Source organism: Ursus arctos, unplaced genomic scaffold, assembly GCF_023065955.2.
Source record: "Ursus arctos isolate Adak ecotype North America unplaced genomic scaffold, UrsArc2.0 scaffold_16, whole genome shotgun sequence".
In the NCBI taxonomy this organism is placed as follows: domain Eukaryota; kingdom Metazoa; phylum Chordata; class Mammalia; order Carnivora; family Ursidae; genus Ursus; species Ursus arctos.
In genome coordinates this window covers 56803229-56815298 of record NW_026622830.1, presented here as the reverse complement: position 1 = coordinate 56815298, position 12070 = coordinate 56803229, and the positions used below count along the sequence as shown (strand labels likewise).

General features: G+C 44.2%; 1 protein-coding gene across 1 annotated transcript in view; it reads left to right on the top strand.

Moving 5' to 3' along the window:
• Positions 1 to 12070, top strand: part of LOC125280908 (dual oxidase 1-like) — a 171561-nt gene that overhangs the window by 6953 nt on the left and 152538 nt on the right.

The following is a 12070-nucleotide window of genomic DNA, read 5'->3' as shown; positions in this document are numbered from 1 at the left end:
GGCTGTCTCTATGTCTGTCGAATAAATAAATAAAATCTTTAAAAAAAAAAAGAATTCTTTCCCCTGAAACCTGTACTTCCTTCTCTTTCCCACTGCCAGATGTCAAAGCTTAGGTTCTGTTTCATTAGCACCTCTTGGGATTTTGGTATCTTTCTTGTTATTAACCTTGATGGATGTAATCTGGTGCGACCCAACAGACACTTGAATCTGGATACAAAGTTCTAGCATGAGCCAGGAGGTAGATGAGAGGTCAACTCTCTCCCTTTTAACGTACAGGACTAGTAACATTATGTTCCTGTCCTGTTTGCTCCTCCTTAAAGGCCACTTCCATAGCTAGGTGAGTTGAAGAACCTTTCCTCTGGAACTATGCATATGCTCCAATGTGCTTTAGCTCATCCCAGCCTCCATACCTCACCCAAGTCTGAACTGTGAATGTGCTTCCATCTGAAAGAGGCCCATGTGCAGCTGCCCTGGAGACCCTCCATGGCCGGCAGGGATTCTAGAGGACTGTATGAGGAGCTGCTGGGCCTATTTCACACACCAGCTTTTACAGCCCTGCTGACCTGGTCACCTGGCATTGACCACAGGACACGACCTCTCTCTGGGCAGCAGGGCAGGGAGTCAGTGCTCCTCTCAGAACCCACTGCCTCAGCCACACATTGGCCCTGCCCCCCACACCTTGGTCATGCCTACCCCAGGCCTGCCCAAAGCCCACCCTCCCAAGTCCTTCCAAGGTTCAGGGCAAACTCTGGCAGGTAGTGTGTGTTTATGTGATCGCATCAGCTGTAGAGCCCCTGTTGCCCCACGTATAGACTAAGGGAATTTAGACAAGTTAGCTTACTTCTGATTTCATGTTCATGCTCTCTAGGGGGCTAGGAAACCTATGGGATTTTTTGAGAACGATCTTCAAGTAACTGCAATTACCCCAGGCACAGGACAGGTAGTATGTGGAACTCATTGCCATTCTCTCCCATAGGGCCCAACAAAACCCCAGTCCCATTACAGGTGCCCCCTGGGTTTGGATGGATTGGTTAATTGATCAATTGATTGATGAGGGAGGGTGGCAGTGTACCCATGATCATTCCTCCGGTGTCCCCATATTTTAAAATAACATGGCTGGTAGAGGCTGACACGGAGAAGGACGATGAACACTAAATAGTGGAGAGAAGTGGAAGGGGAGTACTGAGTCATGAGTACTGAGGAAGGCAACATCACACACAGAAATGCATGCGGATAGTGACTGCCTTCTTGTAAGGACAAGATGACAGGAGTTCATTCATGGTCACAGTTATGAAATTTGAAGGCTGGAAAAAATATGTTGCAGATCACAGAGACCCATTCCCTCATTGCAGAGGTGAAGACAGAGTCATCCCCAGGTCGGCCTTTATCCTGCCAGGAGCAGTGGGTCCAAGTTCTCACCCCAACCCTGACTGTCCCCGTCCTTTCCCAAGGCTTCCTCCTCCCCACTCCTACAATTATCCATGCACAGGATTACATGCAGGGAGCAAAACTGTGCATGCAATTTATTTCCTCTTTCCTCTCTTTTCACTTTGTTTTTGCTATCTATAAGCTCCTCTTTGTAGCTCTTCCCCCATTCCCTCTTTATAATTCTCATCCTGTAGTATGTGGTCTCATACAGGCACTTAAGGTCCTTGGATCAATGTCTATAAAACCTCCTGCAGCCTACCTCATTCACATTCTTAGTGTTGCTCTGGCCCCTTACGCTGGGTCTGTACCACGGACTCCTGCTGCGCAGCCCTGAATGGCCCCAGCCAGGAGCTGGGCTGGGAGTCGGAAGGGTCCCTGCTGGAGGGGCCCCGGGAATTCTGGATCTGCTCTCAGCATCCTCCACTTAATGGTTACCTGCCCTGGGTGGCTCTGGTTATGCCTGATTCTTGTCTTCCTTTCAGCTGTGAACAAATTTTTTTGTAATGGACTCAAAAGAAGGAAAAGACAAAGCAAATTGGGGCAAAGAAGAACAGGAAGAGGAAATGTGAGTGCAGGGCGCTTGGGATGAAAATGGTAAAGCAAACGAGTGCACATGTTCTCCGTTGCTTCCCTAACTTCCTTGTTGGCACCGCAGGAAAACCAACCAAACACTGGGGTGACCGCTGATGCATGCGGCCACAAAAGCGGAGACAGGGTGGTGGTAATAGTACATACAGGCAACATAACTACCTTCCAAGGACGCTGCCACACTCTTTCTGAGCTAATTATGTGTAATCGTTGTGCCTAGACTATACATGGAGTAGATGATTTTATTCATGTAACCTAATAAGTTAGATATTATTCTTAAGTCCTTCTATAGGAGGCTGCCAGGGTCCTGGAGATGCTCTGTGTGTCAAATTGGTGTTGGCAACAGATGCATTTATATTACAGGAAACCATAAAGCTAGACATTTAAGATTTGGGGACTTTACAATATGTAAAGTAAACATCAATTAAAAAACAAATGTAAAACTATTTTTTTCTACAAAACAAACTCAGGCACAGATCGTTTCCTCTGATTTCTACAAAGTGTTTTAGAAGTGATGCCACTCTCCGACATCCTCTTCCAGAGAACATATGCAGAGGGAACACACCTACACTGCTTTCATCAGATCAGGAGAATTTGGATGCCACCTAGCAATAGACATCACAGTAAAGGGAAATCACAGGTTAACTCTTCTGAACGTAGATGTCAAGATCCAAAACCAAACATCAGCGGTCTATAAATCCACAGAGTTTTTATAAAGGAAGGAAACTGGGATTTCATGGAGTGATTTCCATTGGTTGATGTGAACAGGATTACTGGGTGTTTGGGTGCTGCCTGGGGCAGTGTTGAGAAGGGACAATGCCATTGGGTTGGTGGAATGAACATTTGGTGGCAGAGGGAAGAAACTCTCTCCCTGCAACTGCAAGGTCTAGAGAAGGGTGAGGAGTCTACAGAGACTTCAGAGTTTGGGGAGCGGGAAGTGCACACTCAGAGTGTAGGCTCTGCCTGCTCAGACTATTGCTCAGATCAGTGGTCAGAAGACAGTGGAGGACATGTCAGCTTCATCTATTAAACCAGCAAAGCACCAGTCCATCAGGTCACTTTCCTCATTAGCTAGTGGTTCATCCAGGGTTGGTTCTTGAAGGCCAAGCTGATTCATTAGAGAGGAGTTATATGTGCAAGTTGGCTTGGAAAATCCTGGGCTCTGGGCCACATAGGAGTCAAGCAGCGCACTGGTCACACCGTCGGTCTGCCTTGAGGCAGCTGATGTGTGATGACGTGGGAGGAGGAGCGATTTTCCCCCTGACCTGTTAAGGGACTTCCTTTCAGGAAAATATCATAGCTTTTGGGTCAGAGATTGAAACGTTTGGGTGGAGGCATGTGCCCTTCTCTTGGCTCCAGCACCTTCTATGTCCTGACAGCAACTTTGGGGCAGGAAAATTTGGGGAATGGAGGGAGGGTAGCCCTTGGTTCAGAAGTCCAGCACATGATCTGGAGGACTCAGGGGAGGCGGTAGGGGTTGTTCAGGGATATCTGTCCCCAAGGAAACAACTACTTTCCTATCTCAGATCTGTCATCAGCCTTGTGACTCCAGGCATCATTTAAAATCTCTACAGTTTAGAGCCATGAATCACAAAACAGGGGTCACAGCACCTACCCTGCATAACCCATGAGGATGATGGGGGATGACAGGAAATGATGACAGATACTCTCTATGAGCTGTAAAGCATCATGCCCATGTGAGGGCTGAAATGTCACCTTGCACCCTCCCCTGCCCTGTATCCATTCGAGTTTCCTCTCCGGAGGCAGCCACTCCTGTATTCCTTGCTTATTCTTGCAGACAGTTAATGCTGGAACACTTATGTAGCACTTACGCAGCACCGGTCATTTTCTCCAGGCGCTGTCTGGACTGTCTTATATTAAGCTTCGTAAGGGAATACTAGTAAATAGGCCTCATGCCGCAGAACAGGGAACCAGGGACAAAGGGGTTAAGTAACTTTCCCAGGTACATGTGTCTTCTAGCATGAGTTGATACCAGCCACCAGACACCAGCTCTCATGCTCTCTCTCTCTCTCCGTCCCTGTGCTGTGCTGCCTTTCTACATTGTCTCATCCTCATAAAATCACAGCCCCATCACAGATCATAATACCCCTCTTTGCTCATAGAACAGAAGTGCAGCATAGGAATGAATGAATGTGCTCCCAGGGTCTTCTCTCAGCTGCATATCAACAGTTCTATTTTCAGTATGTTTTCTAGGATTGTGGCTCAGGTTATAAAAAGAAAAAGATCATAAGGGATTCACAATATAACTATTTGTGTTTAAGAAGATCTGCTGGCTGTCCACTGTTCTGCTGGCTGTGCCCACAGTGGTTCAGCCACATTGAAATGGGCATCTGACCAAACAACACGGTAGGGCCACAAATATCACCCCCACTAACTACTCCATTGAAGGTGGCATGGGAGTAAAATCAGTAATTAGATTCAAGAAGAAGGACTGTAGTTTGTACAAAAGACACTGGATGTTGGAAAGGAAGGAGTGAGCAGGGAAGGTGCATACTCAAGGGCCAGTGTGGCTACTTCCTGCTCTCAGCCATGCCTTCCGTAGTGGCTGCTCTGAGGGTGGGTCAGATAGTCAGGGAGACACTGGAGGTGTGTAGATTTCATCCACTAAGCCACAAAAGTCCAGCCTGGCAGACCCCTCTCCTAGTTAATGAACTGCTCATCATCCAAGTTTGGTCAGTTGAAGACGAAGCTAGTTCTTTGGGCAACTGTCACGTGGGCAGTTGGTTTAGAATGTCCTGGGTTCTGAGCCAGTTGGGAGGCAAGCAGACTACTGGTCATTCAGGGTGATCACCTGACCACCAGGGAGTCTCACTGAAAGACAGCAGATAGAATCAAGTGCTGGGGGCAAGTGAGGGGAGATGGAGACATGCTCAGATCCCCCCACTCCATCAGGGGTTGTTCTTCATTTGGAGGAAAGACAATGTATTTTGAGTCAGGGATTGAAACACAGAGCCAGGAGTTGGGTCAGGATTTGAGCCATCCTCTTGATGCAGGCACCTCCTTGACATACCAGGTGTCTGCCTGCAGAAACCTTGGGGCAAGAGGATATGAGCAAGGGAGTGAGGAAAGGGCTCAATTCAGGTGTCCAGGACCTGATCTCGTATTCAGGTGATCAGGGATCTCTATCTCCAGGGAACCGTCTGTATCCCCTGACTCAGAACCATCATTCAGTTGCAGTTGAGCTGCAACTCTGAGAAAGTCACTTAATCTCTAAATTTCAGTACCTGCACCATGAAAAATGGATCTCAGCCCCTACTCCTCCCACCCTGTGAGCATCACAAGAAATGACTTTTCACTATTGGAAGTTGAATATTGAAGTCTCCAATTGTTATTGTTGAGGGGTCTGTTTCTCTTCATTTTTGTCAGTTTGTTTTATGTATTTTGGAGTTCTCTTGTAAAACGTTCATAATCTCGAAGGATGGGCCCTTTTGTCATTATAAAATGTCCTTTTTTTTTCTAGAAGAAAAATGTCATAAAAGTTTGTCTTATATTATCAAAGCCAGTCTCGTTCTCTTTTGGTTACTACTTGCTTAGCATTTATTTTCCTTTTATTTTCAACCTCTCTGTCTTAGACTTAAAGCGTGACTCCCTCATAGGCAGCAAATGGAGATTATAGGGTTTTTTTTAATCCATTCTGCCAATATCTGCCTCTGAATTGGAGTATATAATCCATGAATATTTAATTACTAATCAGCTAGCATTGGTATCTGTTTTTTGTTTTGGTTTGGTTTTTTGGCTGTGTATGTCATCTCTTTTCTAATAGTCCTCCATTACCGGTTTTTTATGTTATGTTCTAGCGTACCGAATACATTTCCATGGTGCTTCTTTTGCTATATATTCTGGGTTATGTTCTTAGTAGCTTCCCTCAGATTATAATTAACACCTTAAATTATAACATTCTAATTGGATTAATACCAGATTAATTTCCATGGCATATAGAAACTACCTTCATGTAGATTCAATGCACACCCTCCCCTTATTGCCATGGTCATACAAATTATATCTTTATACACTGTGTGCTCGTCAGCATGTTTATAATATTGACTTCAGGTGGTGCCTTTTAAATCAGGAGAAAATAATACATTGTTTACAATTATACACATCTTACATACTTTTATATTTTTTATTTAAATTCATTAGCCAACATATACATACTTATATATTTACACTTTCTTGTATATTAACCTATGCAGCTCTTTATTTCTTCATGTAGATTTAAGTTACTCTGTTGTCTTTTCATTTCAGCTTGAAGGGCCCTTAGTATTTCTTTGTAGGCCTTGTGAAAGCAGTGGGTTCTCTCAGATGCTATCTGGGAATGTCTCAACGTCTCCTTTATTACTGAAAGACATCTGCTAGATGCAGAGCTCTTGGCTGACAGTTCCTGTCTTTTGGCACTTTTCATGTCATCCCACTGCCTTCTGGCCTCTGGTTTCTGATGAAAATTAGCCATAAAATTGAGGAGCCTTTGTAAATGATTAGTTGCTTTCATGATTTTCTCTTTGTCTTTGGCCTTGAACAATTTTATTATGAGGTGGGTTTATCCTGCTTGGACTTTTTTGAACTTCTTGAATATTTTTATTAATGTTTCTCATGAAATTTGGTGAGATTTTGGCTATTGTTCCTTCACATACCTTCACTGTCCCTCTCTTTTATTTATTTTATCTTTTACTTATTTTATATTTCATTCCCTGTCTTTTATTTTTCTGGGGACTTTTCTTTGTGCATATGTTGGCATGCTTATTGTATTATACAGGTCCGCGAGGCTCTGCTATTTTTTTCTCCCATCCATATTTTTTAACTCACTGTTCATCAGACTGGATCTCTATTAATCTATCTTCAAATTTTTGTCTTTTTCCTGCTCAAATCTGTTGTTCAGCTTTGTTGTGGCTTTGTGTCTCCCCAAATTATACATTAAAGTTGTACCCCACAGTACCTGTGAAAGTATCCTTATTTGGAAATAAGGTCTTTGCAGATATAATCAAGATAAGGTTACACTGGATTAGAGTGTGCCCTGATTGAATGGCTGCTGTCCTTATAAGAGCAGGGAGGTTTGGACACACAGACACAGAGGGGAGAAAGCCACCATGTGATGACAGAGGCAGGGTTTAGAGTGATGCAGATGCAATCCAAGGAAAGCCATGAATTTCCAGAAACTACCAAAAGATAGCAAGGGGCAAGGAAAGATAGTTCTCTAGCTCTTTCAATAGGAAACAGAGCCTAAGTTATAGCTTGACTTCAGATTTCCAGCCTTCAGATGTGTGAAAGAGTAAATTTCTATTGTTTTAGCCCATGTAGAGTGTAGTAATTTCTTACAGCGGTCCTAGGAAGTGAATACAAGCCCCTTTAGTGACATTTTCAGTTGTTACTATACTTTTCAACTCCAGAATATCTGTTTCTCTTTTATAATTCACATCTTTTTTATTGTTATTCTCTACTTGGAGAGATATAAGTCTCATACTATGTTTTAGTTCTTTAAATATCATTTCCCTTAATTCTTTACATATACTTAAAAGAGCTGATACAAAGTATCTGTCTCGTAAGTCCAGTGTCTGGACTTTGCTTAGGGACAGTGTGTATTCATTGCTTTTTTCTCCTTGTATATCAGCTTATGTGTGGGGGACAGCCCAAGAGCACCTCCAACATCCGTCCCTCTAGAAAGACTAACTGAACTCAGTATATAGCCATCCTGATAGTTGTGATTTATTACAGTGAAAGCACACTAAGCAAAATAAGCAAAGGGAAAGGTGCATGGGAGGTTCAGAGAAAACCAGCCACAAGCTTTCAAGAGAACTGCTCCAGTGGCATCACAAAGGTACACTTCATTCCTCCAGCAATAAAGTGTGAAACATCTTCCAGGAAAGCTCATTAGAGACTTTGTACTCAGAGGTTTTTAGTGGGAACTGGTCATTTAGGCACCCTCTGCCTCGCACATACCTGAATTTCAGAGTTCTATCAGCAAAGATATGTTCTGCATAAACCACAGGGTTTGCACCAACAGTCTAGGCACAGCAAGCCACACTTACCAGAGAATGGTGGGGACCCTCTTGATTCCAAGTTCCCAGACTTCAGACAGGGTCAGTCTGACAAGCAGGCCTGTCATAGGAAAGCACACTTGGCCCTGGTATGCCAACTTTTTTCTGCACAGACTTCTGGTTTCCCTGCAGGTATCTTGTTACTGGGGAGGGGGACTGTAAATTGGTTATTTAAAATAATATCATATGACAACTCTAGAAATCGGATTCTCACTCTTCCCTAGGATTTGTTGGCTTTGCTATTTTTTGTCATTGCTTTCTCATTAGTGACTTTAATGAACTAATTCTCCAAAGTCTGTATTCTTTGTCACGTGTGACCACTGTAGTCCCTGCTCAGCTCTATGGCGGTCAGCTATTGGCCGGAGAGAGATCTCACGAACAGCCTAGAACTAAGTCATTCAGTCTTTGTCGAAGGGCTTCGTGAGCATGTTGAATCGTATCTTCAAAATTCAGCTGGTAGCTGAAAACCTTCATTGTTGCTTGTGCAGAACATCCAGGTCAGGCAGGGGGAGAGCTAAGGGCCTTCTAGGGTCTCTCCTGGGTATGCTTACAGTGTTCTAGATTCGTAAGAATAAGTCAGAACTTTTCAGATCCCCTCATGGAAATCTCATTTTTTGGTGGTCCTTGTAAGCTTTCTATTACTCTATTGTTTGCTCCAACTAATATCTATCACTTTAACCAACCACCCACAAGTTAAGCAACTGCCTATAATTTCTTTTTTGACAATTATGCTGGGAAAAGGCTTTTTGTTCTGGGCAAGCTCCAAGTGAGATTAAACACAATCAGTCAAACAAGTAGGGTCTTGCAGACTTCCCTCAGACCCATTAGTGGTAATTCTCTAGAAATGAGGTTTTGAGGGAGCTCCGGACCCATTCTGTTCTCTCCAGTGGCTGCCGCATTGCTGTCTTTCACTGTGAACATGGGCTTTAGTTTTCTGAACTACTCTGCAGCCACAGGGCAGGGGATGGGACTAGGCCATGTTAAAACAGCACAAAACTCATGGTTCTGACTGAGACTCACCTGTTTTTTTTCCTCCCTCTTCCACCAGTATCAACATTCCCTCTACTGCTGCAAGTTTGAGTTTATTTCCAGAGTTCTTAAGATGTTGGTGGCAATTTTTGCCAGTTTCCTCATTGATTTTTTTTTGAGGAGAGAATTTTTGGAGGTCTTTAAGCTGCCATTTGCACTAAAGTCACTCACCACATCATACTCATACTCAAGCCACAGTCCATGACTGATTATCCTCAGGTGTTTGCAGGAATCACAGTTCAACGTAAACTGTGTCTCAGAGAGACTCCTCATGCAGTTGTGTGCACACTGTTAGGTCACAGACATGAAACTCAACTTCAAAATAGAGCGTCACTTTAAGAGGAATTAAATTTTAAAAAAATAAAAGAATTTTCTTAAAATCGTATACTGAATAATATGACGTGGCACCTCTGGATAATAGTGACCAACCAGATCCTCAGGTTGAATTTAGGTCATTAAACAGGGCTTTGTTGTTATATTCTTCCTCCAACTTAAAAAAAAACTAAAGCTTATCATATGCACAATTTTGTAATGGTAGAATTTGGATATTTAATATATGTATGATTTCTTGAACTTGTAAATTTACTTAATTCATCTTCACAGTCATAGAGAAAGTTATTTGGGAATAAAATCAATTATCTTTGGCCATGTATATTTTACTTATCTTGATAAGTCTTGTACTATACAGAAAGAAAACATGAAGATATACAGAGATTCCAAGATATGGTGTAAAGCTGCCTATCATTCTAAATCCACACTGTATCTTTAAAATATATGTACAGGCACCGGGGGGTGGGGGGGCTCAGTCGTTAAGCGTCTGCCTTCGGCTCAGGTCATTATCCCAGGGGCCTGGGATCGAGCCCCGCATCGGGCTCCCTGCTTGGCGGGAGGCCTGCTTCTTCCTCTCCCACTCCTCCTGCTTGTGTTCCCTCTCTCGCTGTCTCTCTCTCTGTCAAATAAATAAAATCTTTAAAAAAAAATAAAAAAAAAATACATGTAAAATTGCTCCAAATTGCCCAAGGCCTCGCTAGAGCAGTCAAGAGGAAGTAGCTGATTTTCATCATCCTGTTTGCCTGGAGACCACTCCAGACACGTACATCACACTGACGTGTGTGCAGCAGACGGGTTGGGAAGGACTCAGCTTCTCGCTGGGCCTCATGTCACAGTGGAAGTCTGAGCCTCACGACAGCATTACTGTGGCTTTGAGTTGACCGCACTGAGCTGTGTCTAGGCAGCATGCGGTTTGCTTGGTTGGTTACGAGTTGTCTGTTGACTGCGAAACAGCTCCAGTCACATTGACCTCCCATTGCCTCGTCCTCAAACTTTCCTCATCGCCTCCTGATTCCATCCATATGATGTTCTTTCTGCAGGCATCACCTCCTCCTCCACTGCCCACTCCAGCCACTACCCAGGCTGCACCCCAAGTTACCCTGAATGCATTCCTCAGATAGGGGTTCAGTCAGCCCCTCTTCCAGAGAACCTCCCAAAATCTCCCTGACTAGAGCTGTGCCCAGGTCATCTTTTTCAGGGATCTCCTATTAGTTGACCTTTTTATTGTGTGGTTATTTTATGTATATCTTCCCAAGAATAATTAGGATCCATGGAGGGAGAGAATGTGAAGTTCTTACCAGTAATCCTGCACATACCTCCTTGCACCTGGTGAACGGGACAGAGATTCTCCAGAGACAGTGCAGTGAGGACAACACGTTGCAGTGGGGAGGGTGCAGGATCTGAATCTGCATGGTCTGCACCATGCCTCGCTCTGCCATTCACACCACATGACACACAGCAGGATCAAAAAACATTTCTAGGAGATGTCTCCTCATGTCGAAAACAGGACTAACAGTCATTCCTCAAGGGGGCATTTGTGAGGAGAGAGAAAAGTTGTATTCATGTAAGATCTTGGGATGTATCTGTCATGCTACCCTTCACTAAATGTTGGTTGGTGGCCTACTGACAGCCTAGTCTCACATTACTGGGTCATGTCCTCTGAGCAAATCATGATCACTCAGAGAGGCATGTGCCTCTCTGCAGCTCTGAGATCCTTGTCTTGTCACAGCTGTCTCTCTCCATTGTCACAGTCAACCCCAGTCATCCTATGTTATGGGCATTATTTTCTCAGTTCTTTCTTTTGTGTCTGACATTTTGTCTTTTTCCCTGCCACTTTTTCTTAAAACATGGGTGGCTACAGCTGGATGTCTCTCCTGGAGTCTAGAGGATGTAGGATACATAGTAGCACTGCGGTGTCACTGCCCTCCCGGCCAGGTTGACCACGGTCTCTCAGGGTTTTTCCAAAGACCCACCCTCAGGGGTCTTCCACATGTCCTAAGCAGTCAATGCATTTGTTCATTTAGTCCAAACTTGTAAAATAAGTTTGGTCACCTCTGCATGCAGCCTACCTGCAAAGGAGTTAAGTGACTTGTCCAAATTGAGGCAAAAAAGCATGGTTAATCCTACAGTCACGGAAGACATGGGATGAGTCATCAAGACAATTTCCTAGAGAAAAGAACTCACACATGAATCCTTAGAGGTCACTTCTTACATCGATCTATTCAATGAACACATCACTCTAAATATACTCAGTTTTCCGTTGAATAGGACTTTTCACAACTAACTGAAGCAGCATGCATCACCAGAACACCAGAGGAAGCTAAGTGCGGGGGCTTCAGAGGGTCACAGTTTTGAGGACAGCATTCATCCTGTGCCAAAGTCCAATGACGCACTGCGAGCCCAGTGCGAGACACAGCACCTCTCTGTCCAGGAGACCCCGACACTGAGATTCCCGAGACGGTGTAGACTGTGCCCAGGGCCCTGAAATGGAAAGAGACACAGGGATGGTGAGTCTGAGGTCATATGATGTCTATAAGAAGGAATTGGCAGGGCCTCCCCTGATCCACTGTCAACAAATCACCTGAGCAGAGAGTGAGAGGAGTGGGGAGGAAAGAGGACGAGGCTGTGATGGAAAGACCCTT